General features: G+C 45.9%; 1 protein-coding gene across 1 annotated transcript in view; it reads right to left on the bottom strand.

The window, feature by feature from the left end:
- CUNH6orf203 (chromosome unknown C6orf203 homolog) overlaps positions 1-6,326 on the bottom strand; it is a 15,729-nt gene extending 9,403 nt beyond the window's left edge. The window contains exon 1 of the mRNA XM_028769018.1: positions 6,283-6,326. The gene's annotated coding sequence lies outside the window, so the exon portion shown is untranslated. The remainder of the gene's footprint in view (positions 1-6,282) is intronic.
- Positions 6,327-14,126: the final 7,800 nt, after the last annotated feature.

Raw genomic sequence — 14,126 nt, 5'->3', positions numbered from 1 at the left:
ATCTATCTATCTATCTATCTATCTATCTATCTATCTATCTATCTATCTATCCGTCTATCATCTGAGACAGGGCCTCTCTACTTAGCCCTGGTTGTCCTGGAACTCACTACATAGACCAAACTGGCCTCAGATTCAGAGCTCCACCTACCTCTGCCTTCTGAGGGCTGAGATGAAAGACGTGGGAACCACATCAGGCCAAGATGGTTTTAAATACCATGATTTGCTAATAAGAGAAAGGATGCCAGAAGCTTAAATACATACATACATACATACATACATACACACATACATCCTGACAGACTCATCAGCATTCTCCTCATATTTGGGGCCTGAGACTCACTTCCTTTATTTCTTTGACGAGCCTCATGATTTTCCTTCCTAATTTCCATTAATTACAAGGCTGATAGCGATGTCTGTGTAGCTCACAGAACCCACACAGGTAGCTACTCCTTCTAACTTCTGGTTAATCTTTAGAGGGTAAAATAAGCAAACAGCACAGGCTCAGCTCTGTGTCCTCTATCCTTAGAACTCCCCTAAATCCTAAATGACAAGAATTTCAGGGCTCATGGGGCTTTTGGTTTTTTGTTATGTACTGTCAAAGGAACAGCTAAGCAAAGCCTGTAGGGTTTTCTTTTTTGAAATTTTCTTTTTCTAGCTTTACTTATTTTATGTGTATGAATGTTTTGCCTGCACATATGAATATGTACCATGTGTATGCCCGGTGCCCCCAGGAGTCAGAAGAGGATGCTGGGTCTCCTGGAACTGCAGTTACAGATGGCTGTGAACTATCATGTGCATGCTGGAAACCCAACCCTGGTCCTCTGCAAGATCAAAGTGTTCTTAACCACTGAGCCAACATTCCAGCCCCTTAATAAAGGAAAAATAGAGAAAAAGATAAAAAGAAAAAAGTTAAAAAGAAAAAACATATATGACTTTATGCATCTGTTTTGTCTGTGCATGTGCCTGTGCACCCACTGCATGCCTGGTACTGGTGGCCATCAGAAAGGTGTTGCAGCCCAGGAATTGGAACCAAGATGACTGTGAGCCATCCTGTGTGTTCTGGGAATCGAACCGAGACTCTGTAGGAGCAACAAGTGATCTTTTTATTGTTGTTTTGGTTTTTTGAGACAGAGTTTCTCTGTATAGCTCTGTCTATCCCAGAACTCATTTAGGAGACCAGGGTGGCCTTGAACTCACAGAGATCTGCTTGCCTCTGCTTCGCAAGTGCTGAGATTTAAAGGCGTGGGCTACCACACCTGTCCTCAACAAGTGTTCTTAACCACTGAACCATCTATCACAGCTTGTTTTGGATTTTGAGACGGCTCTCATACTAAATCGAAGATTGGTCTGGAAGTCACTACGTGGACCAGACTTGTGATGACAAGGGATCCTTTTGCCTCAGCTTCAAAGTGCTGAGATTATATAAGCACAGGCACACCTCTGGCAAGAGACAGTAGTCCAATGTATTCCCATTTAATAGATACCTACCCTGCCCCCCAAATTTTAATTTTGTAGAGTTAGGATAAAGAAAGAAAATAGTGTATTGCTACGCTGGGAGTGTAGCCCAGTTGTGACTGTTTGCCGAGCATGTACAAGGCCCTGTCTGGTCCCAGCACTGCAGAATACAAGGACCAGCAAGCTGTGTGTTTTCTGTGCTGCACCAGGAGCTTGAGGCGCTGAGCCCATGGAGATGCCGCTGAGAGCAGAGAGCTGAAAAGGCACGGGACCAGGAGGAACGGCCTCAGCATCTGAGAAGTCCCCAACAGACATTGCCAGTGCAGACGGCTCAGCAGTTAAGGGTACTGTCACCAACCTGGCCTGACAGCCAGAGTTCAATCCCCAGAACCATGTGGTGGGAGAGAGCTGGCCCGCACACTGTCCCTGGCCTCTCCCCTCGTGTGTGTACAACACAACATAAAGGGGTCGGTGTTCAAGCCCCGCCCCGCGGCATGCCGCTCTTTCCGGGATGTCTGGAGGTGTTTCTGTGCCCATCACTGGCGGCATTTGTAAAGGTCTGCTCACTTTGATTTTACCTCTGTGGATGCCATCTGCCTGTGTATCTGTGCCCCGTGTATGTGAAGTGCCCATAGAGGCCACAAGGGGTTGTTCCTGGTATTGTGAGCCACCATGTAGGTGCTGGGAATTGAACCCAGGTCCTCTGAAAGAGCAGCCAGTGTTCTTATCCACTGAACAGGCATCTTATCCATCCACAGGCGGAAGCAGATTTACCTGTACTAGGAAACCTAGCTAGCTGAAGATATCAACTTAAATCATGTTCATGTGTATATGTAACAAATATTTCAGAGTATTAAGCCAAATGTTACCTTTGTTAGCTACTCACTCCCTCTTCCTCATTTCCTTCACCTCCCAACAAACATCCCAAACAACGGAAGTCTAGATAGAAATGTATAAACACCGTACAATTGAGGGAAAGCATTAGTCTAGTTTTTGCCAGAGATGGTGCCCATTTGTAGATGGCAGCAGAGAACGGGCCCCCAGGGAGCAACATGAGGATGCAGAACTGGTGGGGAGAGCCCTGAGTAGGAAGTCAGGTATCTGGAAATGTGACTGACCAGATTCCTGAGCCCCTCTTAAATCAAAGCAGTGAATGTTGGGTAGTTACATCCCATTTGAAGAAAATAGGATGCTGGGGAGATGACTCAGTGCTAACAACGGTGCTTGCTCTGCAAACAAGAACATGAGTCCGAACTCGACTCCCATGTAATAGACTGGGCACCGCTGTGCATGCCTACGATCCAAGCTTTGAGAAGCAGACATGGGCAGAGCTCACTAACCAGCCAGCCAGCCTAGTGATGATGGTGAGCTTCAGGTCCAGTGAGAGACCAGTCTCAAGGCAACGAGGTAGACAGCGATGGAGTGATAGCAGTCTAACGACCTCACCTAGCTTCCATCTCTCTGTCTCTGACACACACACACACACAATTTTTGTTTGTTTGTTTTTTCGAGACAGGGTTTCTCTGTGTAGCCCTGGCTGTCCTAGAACTCACTCTGTAGACCAGGCTAGCCTCGAATTGTCGAACTCAGAAATCCGCCTGCCTCTGCCTCCCAAGTGCTGGGATTAAAGGCGTGCGCCACCACCGCCCGGCCACAGGTATGGATTACTATACCTGTACACCTGGGCAGAGTTAGCACAGAGGACCCATGATTGCTGTGTGTAGAAAGGCCTGCTCCCAAGCCTGTGCTGACTAGTGTCTGTGACACTGGACGTCAGCAGAGTTCACCACATTCTCCAAACCTGCTATACTGAAACTGTGGTCTGACCCACGCTGAACACCTAGCTTTCCTCCCGGAAGCCTGCAGTAAGTAGTGGAGGAATCACACACGTCCTGCACGATGCCAAGGCAGACTTGCAGATCATACCAGGCCTGGTTTCCTTCTTTATCTCATGTCTCTCCCTTTTCCTTACTTCGTTTTATAAATTCATGTTGTAATAAATCATATTTGCAGGTATGGCTATATGCTGAGGCCTACAGACACAATGTCTAACTAAGTGTCTGACACGACCATACCCAGAACCAAACTCTTGATGTCAGACCTGCTGAACCTGGAGCCTTCTTCATCTCAGTCAATGTAACACCATCTGTCTGGTGACTCAAAACAGAAGCTAGTGGTTTTCCTTTATTTTTCAAGGCAAGGCTTTATTATATAGCCCTCCTCCCGGGGGCTCCCACATGCTGGGATCACAAGCTTGCCATGCTACGTCCAGCTTCTCATGACGGTCCACCATCTTGCTTTGAGACAGGGTCTCAGGTAGCTCAAATTCTCTAGGCTGCCCTGAAACTCTTTTGCCTCCCAAGTGACTGGAGACTACAGGTATTCACTCCTGGACAGTTTCTTTATTCATGTCAACTACTGTTGTTTGTGTATATGGTGTGTACAGGTCAGGGTGCAGGCATACACAGCATTGCAGATGGAGGGCAGAGAGCAACTCTCAGGAGTCAGGAGTCTTTTGAGTCAAGGGTACTCATTTCCTCCACACTATGTATTCTAGGCTAGTTCTTGTCTCTGTCACTCATCTTGGCAACAGAGTACTAGAGCTGCATACTCACACCACACATCTGGCTTTTTTCAGGGAGTGGACAGACTTCAGGCTTGGCATGGTAAAAATTCAGGCCGGCGTGAACCACCAGGCAAGACTATAAACCAGCTCCTCCAGAGCACTCAAAAGAAAAGCACACTTCTGGGGCTGGTGGGCCAGGATGACGTGAAGTTAGACGGCTGCTTAGCCCACAGTGTGGCCAGGGCCGGCCTGGGTAACTTCATGAGATCCTGTTTCAAAATCAGGAGAACTAAGAAAGGTGTTCCTGTTAACCTGGTCCAAAAGCCCACGGCTAGGAAGGTCCTGGGGGAAACCTGTTGTTTTGCTACACAAATATGGTGTCAAAGTATATACTTACATATATACCCGGAAATTAGTCAGAAAGCTTCTTTTTGCAGTGGGCACCAGTTAAAGTATAAACTCATTAAAGTGTGGGGATTTAAGGGCCTGTTAAATGCTCAGCCCTAAATGAGACAGTTACACCACACCCCCTCATACAAAATCCAAACTAAACACAACCTGAACGATGAGAAATGGCTGTCTGTCTTGGTCAGCTTCAGCCCCTGCCACACTGACACTGGTCTTCATGGTCCTCACACACAAGGGACTATCTTAGCATGGTTCCCATGGCTACAACTGAATTCCAGCTGGGACAATCATCAAGGATAGAGGTTTATTTATCTCATGACTCTAGACTGGGAAATTCAAGTCAACTGCATCTAACTCCCTTGTCCCCCCCCCCCCCCAAACAAACTACCCTTCTCTCCTGCCGGCTTTAGAAGCTGTGAAAGGATTCTTGCTGCATCACAAGGAGACACAGTAAGCATGCCAGAGAGAGCTTGTTTTCATAACAAAGCCACGTACTCCCTTGATAACCACTAATCCCTGAACAGATTCATCTGATGATCATCAGGAAGAACCTTCATGACCCTGCTCTCCCTAAAGGTACTACACCAAATTCCTCAACACATGAAACTTGGGAGACACATTCTGGCCAAACCAGGGACCTTTGTTCCAGACAGGCCTAGAACACTCTCACCTAGGTATCTGCATGGAAACTTACCTTCAGGTCTAGACTCTAACATCCCCTAGGTCGGGCCTACCCATTCCAACTCTACTCCACCTGGCCAACCAGTCCCCTTTACCACACTTCTCGCGGGGGGGGGGCCCCCCCCGCCCCATGGCTAATCCCAGGCTGCCCGGTAATTTACCGGATGGTGTCTGCATGTGCAGACACTCCACAAGATTAGACTTCTCCATCCCTGTCTTATTTATCTCACGTGCACAGAAATAGTCCCTGGTAATTAAATTCTATGATTCAAGCATCTGGGAAAGAGGCAGGAGCTCAGGTGTTCAAGGATATCTTCCACTATACAAGTGAGTAACATGCCAGCCACAACGAGACAGTCTCTTTTTAAAAAAAATAAACAAAACAAACAAACAAAAACCTTGTAGACTGACGGTACGACCGGAGGACTGCTGCATTAAGAATGAGCTCAGAAAAGAACAAAGTATCTGGACTGCCACTAGATCTCCGGAAGTCTTATATATCTAAGTTTGGAGATGACCCAGGCAGCACAAGAGATATGGAGAGAGTTTTAGTAGGAAAGCAACCGGGCAGGAGTCCATATTACAAAATCTTCTTGGCGGCAGTTTGCACAAGAAAGCCCGTAAGGTTTGTTTCGGGTGAGATTTTTATAAGGCTCTGCTAATGAAGGCTGAGACTGCCAGAAGAGCAGTATTTAGGCAAAGGCAAAGCTGCCCTTGACCCGCACTAGACTGGGAGTGGATCCACGTTCCTCAGCGTGTCGCCGCTCGGTAAGACGCGGGCCTGGCCTCCAGATGGTTGCTAGGTCTACAGCTATGAAACCTTTCCCTTCTGCGGATGTCGGAAGCGGACTTCTAGACAAGATCGGGTTCCCCCAGAGCCCTTCCATCCCGAACCTCCCCAGGTCCCCCAAGGTCAAAGGAAACTGGACACTTCCACGCCGCCCAGCCCCGAGTCAGTGTCTGCACCTAGATGCACCCAAGCCCCGGGACGCACAGCCTGGGCCAGCTCAATTCCCACGGCCCCGGGGTTCGAGAGGCGTCCCGAGGCAAGCCCGGCTTTGCGGAACCGGACGCGCTCGCAGATTCAGCCGGAGCGCTGCAGGGCAGAAGCCAGCCGAGGGCAAATCACCCAGCGAGGGGCTGAGCCGGCGGGCCAGTAGGGGCGCACTCACCTGCGCAGTCCGCTGGTCCCTCCCCGGACCGCGCCGACCGCAGGCGGGAGCCACCGCCGAGCCTGCCCCGCCCCTTCCGCCCAAGCCCACGCAGAGAGAGTGGACCCCAGCGCATCCGAGCACGGTGGCGCCGTCACAGCGACCCCTGCTGGACGCCGCGCCTTGGATGACCACATTGTCGAGGTCGGGGTGTAGGGAAGTGTGGTGGGGGGAAAGGGGACGTGGGAGGCCCATCCCAGGCCTGCTGAGCTTGCCAGCCAGTTCCAGAAGAACTTGGTTTAAAAGCAAAAGTTCTTTTTCTCGAATAGCCAAAGCCTTGGACGTCTTAGTGAGTTACAGGTGTTGTCTCCAGAAAACTGTCTAACATCACAGAATTTAGAATATCAGAGTTTAGTTCCAACCAGAGTGTAGGTGTACCCCTGTAATCCCAACACTTGTGAGACAGGTTGGAAGGATGGGGGATCAAGGTTTTCCTTGGGTAAATGACTAGGAAGTTCGAGGCCAGCCTAAGCCACAAAGACTTTTTTTGTTTGTTTGTTTTGTTTTCCTTTTTTTCCGAGACAGGGTTTCTCTGTGTATCCTTGGCTGTCCTGGAACTCACTCTGTAGACAAGGCTATCCTCGAACTCAGAAATCCGCCTGCCTCTGCCTCCCAAGTTCTGGGATTAAAGGCATGCGCCACCACCGCCCGGCTGCCACAAAGAAATAAATATGAATAGGAGTAAAATACTTTACATTGGATGTGAGCCCATCAATGGGGGAGTGGAGGCAGGAAGATCAAGCCACTAGACCTGTCTTGGCTACATAGCAAGTTTGAGGCCAGCTTGGGTTACATGAAACCGTGTCTCAATAAATCAACCTCCAACCTCCTCCCTGCACCCCTTCCCTCCAGAAAGAATCAACTAAGTCACACCTTCTTGTTCAGTTTTCTTGCCATGCAGGAAGTAATTGGACAGGGTCAGGAGTCTAGGAAAACATGGTTTAGTGTGGCCAGAGGGAACAGTGGGAACAAACCTTGGAAGTCAAATGGAATATAGCCCAGACACTAGAGGACAAGGTTTTGTTTGTTTGTTTGTTTGTTTTTGTTTTTTGTGTAATTAATTTTATGTGTATGAGTGTTTTTACCTGCATGTACCATGTACCTATATATATATGTTCAGAGAGGCCAGAAGAGGGCATTGGATCTCCTGGGACTGGAGTTACAGGTGGGTGCTGGGAGTGGAATCTGACTCATCTGAAGGAGCAGCTAGTGCCCTTTCCTCTGTAGCCATTTCTCCAGCCCCAGGTTTAGAGATGTTTATATTAATGTTTGTCGGGGATATGTGCTCTATTTAGTGAGAAATCGCCTTGCTTATTTTCCTCTTTTTCAGATGTTCCCTTCCAAGTCTGTATGTGAGCTCTGTTCCCCACCTGTTCGTTAATTCTGCTTTTCCCTAGGTTCACACAGTGGCTTCTTGATTGTATTTGTATAAGAGGAAAACACAATTACGAATTGTTTCAAGTGCTGTAATGATACAGTTACACTGTTGCCATGGTGAGATTAGGAGGGATACACTGTTGCATTTCCGTAGGTCAACACCTGCCCTCATGCTGGACCTGGGGAACTCTGGTCTTTCAGTCTTGGCAGCAAAAGCCTTTACCCTCTGAGCCCGTTCACCATCCTTGGGAGAAATTTAAAAAAAAAAATTAAAAAAAATTACGGGGTGTGGTAGTCCACATCTTTAATCCCAACACTCGGGAGGCAGAGGCAGGAAGATCTTTCTGAGTTTGAGACCAGCCTGGTCTAAAAAGTAAGTCTAGGACAGCTAGGAGTCCTTACACAGAGAAACACTGACTCAAACAAACAAGCAAACAAACAAATGAAAATGTTATTTCTGTGTGTGTCTGTGGGTATGGAGGTCAGAGGACAGCTTGCAGAATCAGGTCTCTCCGCTATGTGGGCCCCAGTGATCAAATCTATGTTGTCAGGTCTGGTAGCAAGTGACTTTACGCACTGAGCCATCACAGGGTGAAATCTTTTTTAAGATGACATACAGAGTACCGCTTGCTCTTCCAGAGGATGTGGATCTGATTCCCTGCACCCAGATGTGCACCAGTGTAGTGGCTTACACTCTCTGTAGCTCCAGTCCCAGGAGACCAACTGCTCTTTTGACATTTGAGGGCACGCACACACACACACACACACACGCAAAATTAATATTTGAATACACGTTTATTTTCTTTATTAATTCTTTAGGTATTACAGAAAAACGCTTGTAGCAACTAGGGAAAAATAGTTAATAAAAAAGGCTTTATATGTGTAATTTTTAAATTTTTTTTGTTTTTGTTTTGTTTTTTTGTTTGTTTGTTTGTTTTTGTTTTTTCGAGACAGGGTTTCTCTGTGTAGTCCTGGCTGTCCTGGAACTCACTCTGTAGACCAGGCTGGCCTCGAACTCAGAAATCTGCCTGCCTCTGCTTCCCAAGTGCTGGGATTAAAGGTGTGTGCCACCACCGCCCGGCTATATGTGTAATTTTTAAAAATATTTATTTTATGTGTATTCCAGTACTGTCATATAGCTCAACTGCCTTGAACTTGCTCTGTAGCCAAGGATACACCTGAACTTCTTGCTCTCCTGCCTCCAGCTCCTGAGGTCTTCGACTGTAGGCCTGTGCCATCACACCTGGCTTTTATTTAAAATATACACTTAAAAAGCCTGCAGGTGTAGCTCAGTGGTAGGGTACTTGCATAACACATGTGTGGTCCAAGGTTACTATAAAAATAAACAAATAACAAATAAATTAAAAATAAAGCTAGACATGGTAATTCACTCATGACTGTAATTCTGTATCACCTGGGAGATGACACAGTTGAGCCTCTGGGAGTTTTGGGGGCCAGCTTAGGCTACAGAGTGAGCCAGCCTGGACTACAAAGACCCAGTCTCAAAATGCAAAACAGGATCTTACACTGTGGTTCAGTTGGTAGACTGCTTAGCATGGACAAGACTCTGATTTGAGCCCCAGCACTACATAAGCTAGATATTGCCACAAACTGCAAGACACAAAGCTGGGAGTGTGCTATGACAGAGAAGCCTGGAAATATCAAAAGGCTGGTGACCTGCAGGGGAGCAATCTCAGGCTGAAGTCATCTTTGAGGAGGAAGCTACGGTTGGTAAGTACTGAGTAAATGTCAACGTCCAGGTCCTTAAAGCTGCAGCCAATAGTTTCTGCACACACTGGCTTTAGCTAAAGGCTGCCATTTGTCACCATCTGTACTTGGATGGAGAGAAGGCATTGCCGTTCCCATGAGTCTGAGGTGTGGGGTCCTTGATCGCCCATGCTCATGCTAACAGTACACATCCACTCAGGACTTCAGCTGCTCCCCTAAGGTGCTGTGGTGTATACCTCTGAGCTGTAATCCCAGATTTTGGGAAGTAGAGGCAGAAGAGTCACAAGTTCAAGGCTATCCTCAAGTAAATAGTTCTAGGCAGCCTGGAATGAGACTTGCTTCTAAAAATAAACAAATAGGGACTGCAGGTTGGCTCAGCAGTTCAGACCAGATACCATGTGTGCAGACGACTGGAATTTGGTCCCTGTCACACACATAAGACAACTTCCAACTGTAACCCCAGCTCTAAGGGACTCAATTGGCCTCCACAGGCACTGTGCTCATATGCACCCCTCCATATACATACATACATACATACATACATACATACATACATACATATGTACATAGCTTTTTTGTTTTGTTCTATTTTGTTTGCTTTGTTTTTTTCTGGACAGGGTTTCTATGTGTAGCCATGGCTGTCCTAGAACTAGCATTGTAGAACAAGTTGGCCTTAAACTCACAGAGATCCACTTGCCTCAGCCTTCCTAGTGCTGCAATTAAAAGACTAAAGGTGTGCACCACTACTGCCCTGCTTATACATATAGTCTTAAAAACAAACCTTTAAAAATAAGTAAATACCCTTCTGTGCCTGTCACTCCCTTGAACATGACAAAAGTTCCTAAGACCCAATGGGCTTTCTGCAAGAAATATGGCAGGTACCAGCCCCACAGAATGATGTGGTACAAGAACAGGATTCTTTGTCTGTCCAGTGTTAAGGCCTAGGTAAACTATCAAGGCCTAGATGGAATGTTAAGGCCTAGGTAACTGTTACCTAGCTAGCCTCCCATTTTGTGCTATTACTGATATTATAAGAAAACTTTCTCATATGTTGTTTCTGCTGTTACTAGGAAACTTTCTAATGCCAAGATTGATTACATAGTCTGTTATGTTTTATGCCCTTGGAAACCAATCACAATAGAAGTCAGTCGAACTACTTTGTGTAGTTACCCATAATAAGCTTGGAACGGAACCAACCACCCAGCAGTACTTCCTGCACCTCTATATAAGCTTTTATGGTAGTTGCTTTTATAAGCTGGTCCTGGGATGGCCTCAACATAAGAGAGACACCTGCAGCAATATAAGAAACTATTTGGAATAAGACTCCCATTTTGAGGAGGGGTCGAGTAAAGTTTAAGTTCCCAAGACCTCCCTGGGAACTGACATCCTTCTTGGCAGAAAGAGACATGTACCAGGGTAACTGACATCCTGGTTGACAAGTTAAGACATGAATGTTAGACAAGGCAAGTCCCCTGCCACAGATGAATACCCCAACCAGTGGGCACAGGATAAGTGTACAACAAAGACATGTTCCTAAGGAAATCCCTTATCCCTAAATCCTGATTGGTGAAGTCACATGACACAGATGTTTGTAGATTAAAAATCCCTATACAATCTTGATTCAAGGTCAGGGACAGCCCCCAAGTTTTACCTATGTCCCTGATCAATCAGTCTTGGGATGTGGCATTCAATAAATCATCCCTGTTTGACTGAGACTGATGTCTGAGTGGTTTGTGTGGTGATTTCCAGACTCCAACATCCAGGGAGAGCAGGTTATGACAGGAAACAGATGGGTACGGTGGACAGAACTGTTTTTTGTTGTTGTTGTTGTTTGTTTTTGTTTTTTTTGACAGCTCCAATGCTGCCACAGTACCGAGCTTGGGCGTAGGCCTAGGGGATTAAAGAAAGACTCAGACTCAGGTCATTCGTTATGAGAGAATGCCAATGCCTTTACTGGGCAGGTTCAATATATACACCAAGCCAGGGAATGAAAAACACAAACTCAAGGAAAAACAGGAACTCAACTGGGGGGCAATGGACTGTCAAATGTAAATTCCCTTCCTGGGGCACCATGCCTACATCAGGATGTTTTGATCTTAGAAAAACCGCAGAATGTTACTTAGTAGACAGCAGCACATGGAAAGTCTCAGCCAGGGCATGGCAGCCCTTTGGGGTCCTACAGGTCCCCCATTTTTATTTTATAGGCGTATAGCATCTGTCTTAGGTCACCTTCCATCAATACCAATTACCCTTCATTGGGAATCCCTGCCAGCCTCAGGGCTCCTGTCTTAGGTAGGTAAGGACTGCAAAGGAGTTGCCCATCATTGACTAACTATTCTCGGTACAGGCTGAGCCAAATCTGTGCAGAAGGGTTCTCTCGTGCCAGCAACACGAACACCTGCTTAGTAACTGCCTGGGACTGGATCTGCTGTCTGTGAAAGCGGCAAAGAAATATCAATCCTGCTGTGGCTGCCCCAAAGGCTAGGACTCCCAAAGACAAGGACCTCTAGCCCACCCTTTAAGGAGCCTTCTTGCCAGCTTGAGTCCTGCTAAAAACTTCTCTCTATAGAGAGGCTGCACACACGTATCATTAATCTTCTGAATATAAATAGATAACTGCTGAGTAACATAAAGAAATTGTTGATTTCTCAAAATTAGCTGCAACTTTTCCAGTAGTCTTGTTGGTGGAAACTATGACCAGCCAGGCCGAGCTACTTATCCCCATTGACATCAGAACTGAGGGGTTCTTCACAAGGCCCCAATAGATCTCCACCTGGGCAAGGCTCCATAGTGACAGGGTGCACACAATGCTCAGGAATCCAAACAGGACTTTCAGCATCCTTAGGAAAAACACAAACAGAACCTCTCACCCTGACTAACACAGAGTCAGGGCCTTTCCATGCACCTGATGACAATTCTTTCCATTTTACTAGTCCCAGTGCCTTCTGGGCTCGTTTTCAATGTCTGTCTGCTGCAGACAATGCATCCTTATCGACTAATAAAAAATTTTAAATATATAAAATAAAGGATAATCTTGCATGAGGTGAGGTAAACTCCCCCTTTTTTTCTTTTCTTTTTCAAGATAATCTTTCAAAGTTAAATGTGGTCTTTCCACTATAGCCTGGCCTTGTGGATTATAAGGAACCCTGGTCTTATAGGTAATATTATATTCATTACAAAATTTATTAAAGGACACACTACCATAGGCTGGGTTATTATCAGTCTTTATTTGGCAGGGAACCCCAAAACAGGCAAATGTCTGTAGGCAATGGATCTTAACATCTTTTTTTTTCCCCACTGTGAGCTGAGGCAAAAATCATACCAGAAAAGGTATCAATGGTAACATGAACGAAGTGTAATTTCCCAAATGAGGGACTATGTGTAACATCCATTTGCTAAACATCACTGGGTGCAAGACCTTGGGGATTCACTCCCAAATTAGGGGAGGGGAGATAAACTGAGCACAGTGAGGGCAGTGAGTAACGATTTGAACAGCCTGTTCTCTGGTAATGTCACAATGAAATTTCAAGGAATTTGCATTAAGATGAAGTTTATTATGCATAGAAACAGCCTTATCATAATTAGTGACTAAATTTAAGGCAAGCCAAATTTGTTTGGTATGAAAATCAGCCTCACTATTGCTTTGGGCCAAGGGGCCTGGCAACAATGAATGTCCTCAAATATGATCCACAAACACAGGCAAAGTTCACTGCCATAAAGAGCTCGCACCTGCAATAGGCAAGAGCAAATTGAAGACACAGGTGCCACATAAGATGCAGTCTCCAAGGGTTCCATAATTTGAGAAACATATACACTATCAGTATACATGTTGCAAGCTTCATTTGGGAACACAGATAGTGCCGATTGTACGGCCTTTAGTTCTGCTAATTGTGCAGAGCAATTGGTCATCCTTAAGGTCTCAACTCTACCTTGGGAAACAACTGCAGCCCTACCATTGGAGGATCCATCAGTAAATACTAGGTGAGTCTGATTCAAGGGCTGATTGGAAATAATTTTTGGAAAAACCACCAGGTGGAATTTAAAAAACTGACACAACTTACTATCCAGATAATGATTTATCAAATTGTCTATCAATGGCACAAACAAACAAGGCCCAATCAATGAAATCAATGAAATTTTGAGATAAAATTTGGATCTGATCCTTATTATAAGGAGTAATAAATATATCTGGTTCTTTACCAAACATTTGTAGGGGCTTACTTTATGGGCTTTAAACAAGGAAACTACTGCCTGTGGGTTAGACAAAACAATCTTGAGGGTGAAGCTTGCAAATGAACTCATAAAATAGGGCACTCCTGCCAAAAGGCACCTGTTGGAGAATGTTTTGAGGCAAAACCCACAAATAACAGTTTCCTAGAGTAGTCTACATAATTTAAATGAGCTTGTTCTAAAGCTTCCTGTACCATTTTCAAGCATTCCCTGGCCTCTGCATTTAATTGTCTGGGGAAGTGGGTGAAGCATCTCCCTGAAGAACATCAAAGAGAGCCAGGCAGTGGTGGCGCACGCCTTTAAGCCCAGCACTTGGGAGGCAGAGGCAGGCGGATTTCTGAGTTCGAGGCCAGCCTGGTCTATAGAGTAAGTTCCAGGACAGCCAGCACTACACAGAGAAACCCTGTCTCGAAAAAACAAACAAACAAACAAACAGAATATCAAAGAGAGGTTTTAACTGTCCTGTGCTT

The sequence above is a fragment of the Grammomys surdaster genome, unplaced genomic scaffold, assembly GCF_004785775.1.
Source record: "Grammomys surdaster isolate TR1022 unplaced genomic scaffold, NIH_TR_1.0 190, whole genome shotgun sequence".
Lineage (NCBI taxonomy): Eukaryota > Metazoa > Chordata > Mammalia > Rodentia > Muridae > Grammomys > Grammomys surdaster.
The sequence above is the reverse complement of the archived record's forward strand: the minus strand, read 5'-3'. Positions and strand labels throughout refer to the sequence as shown.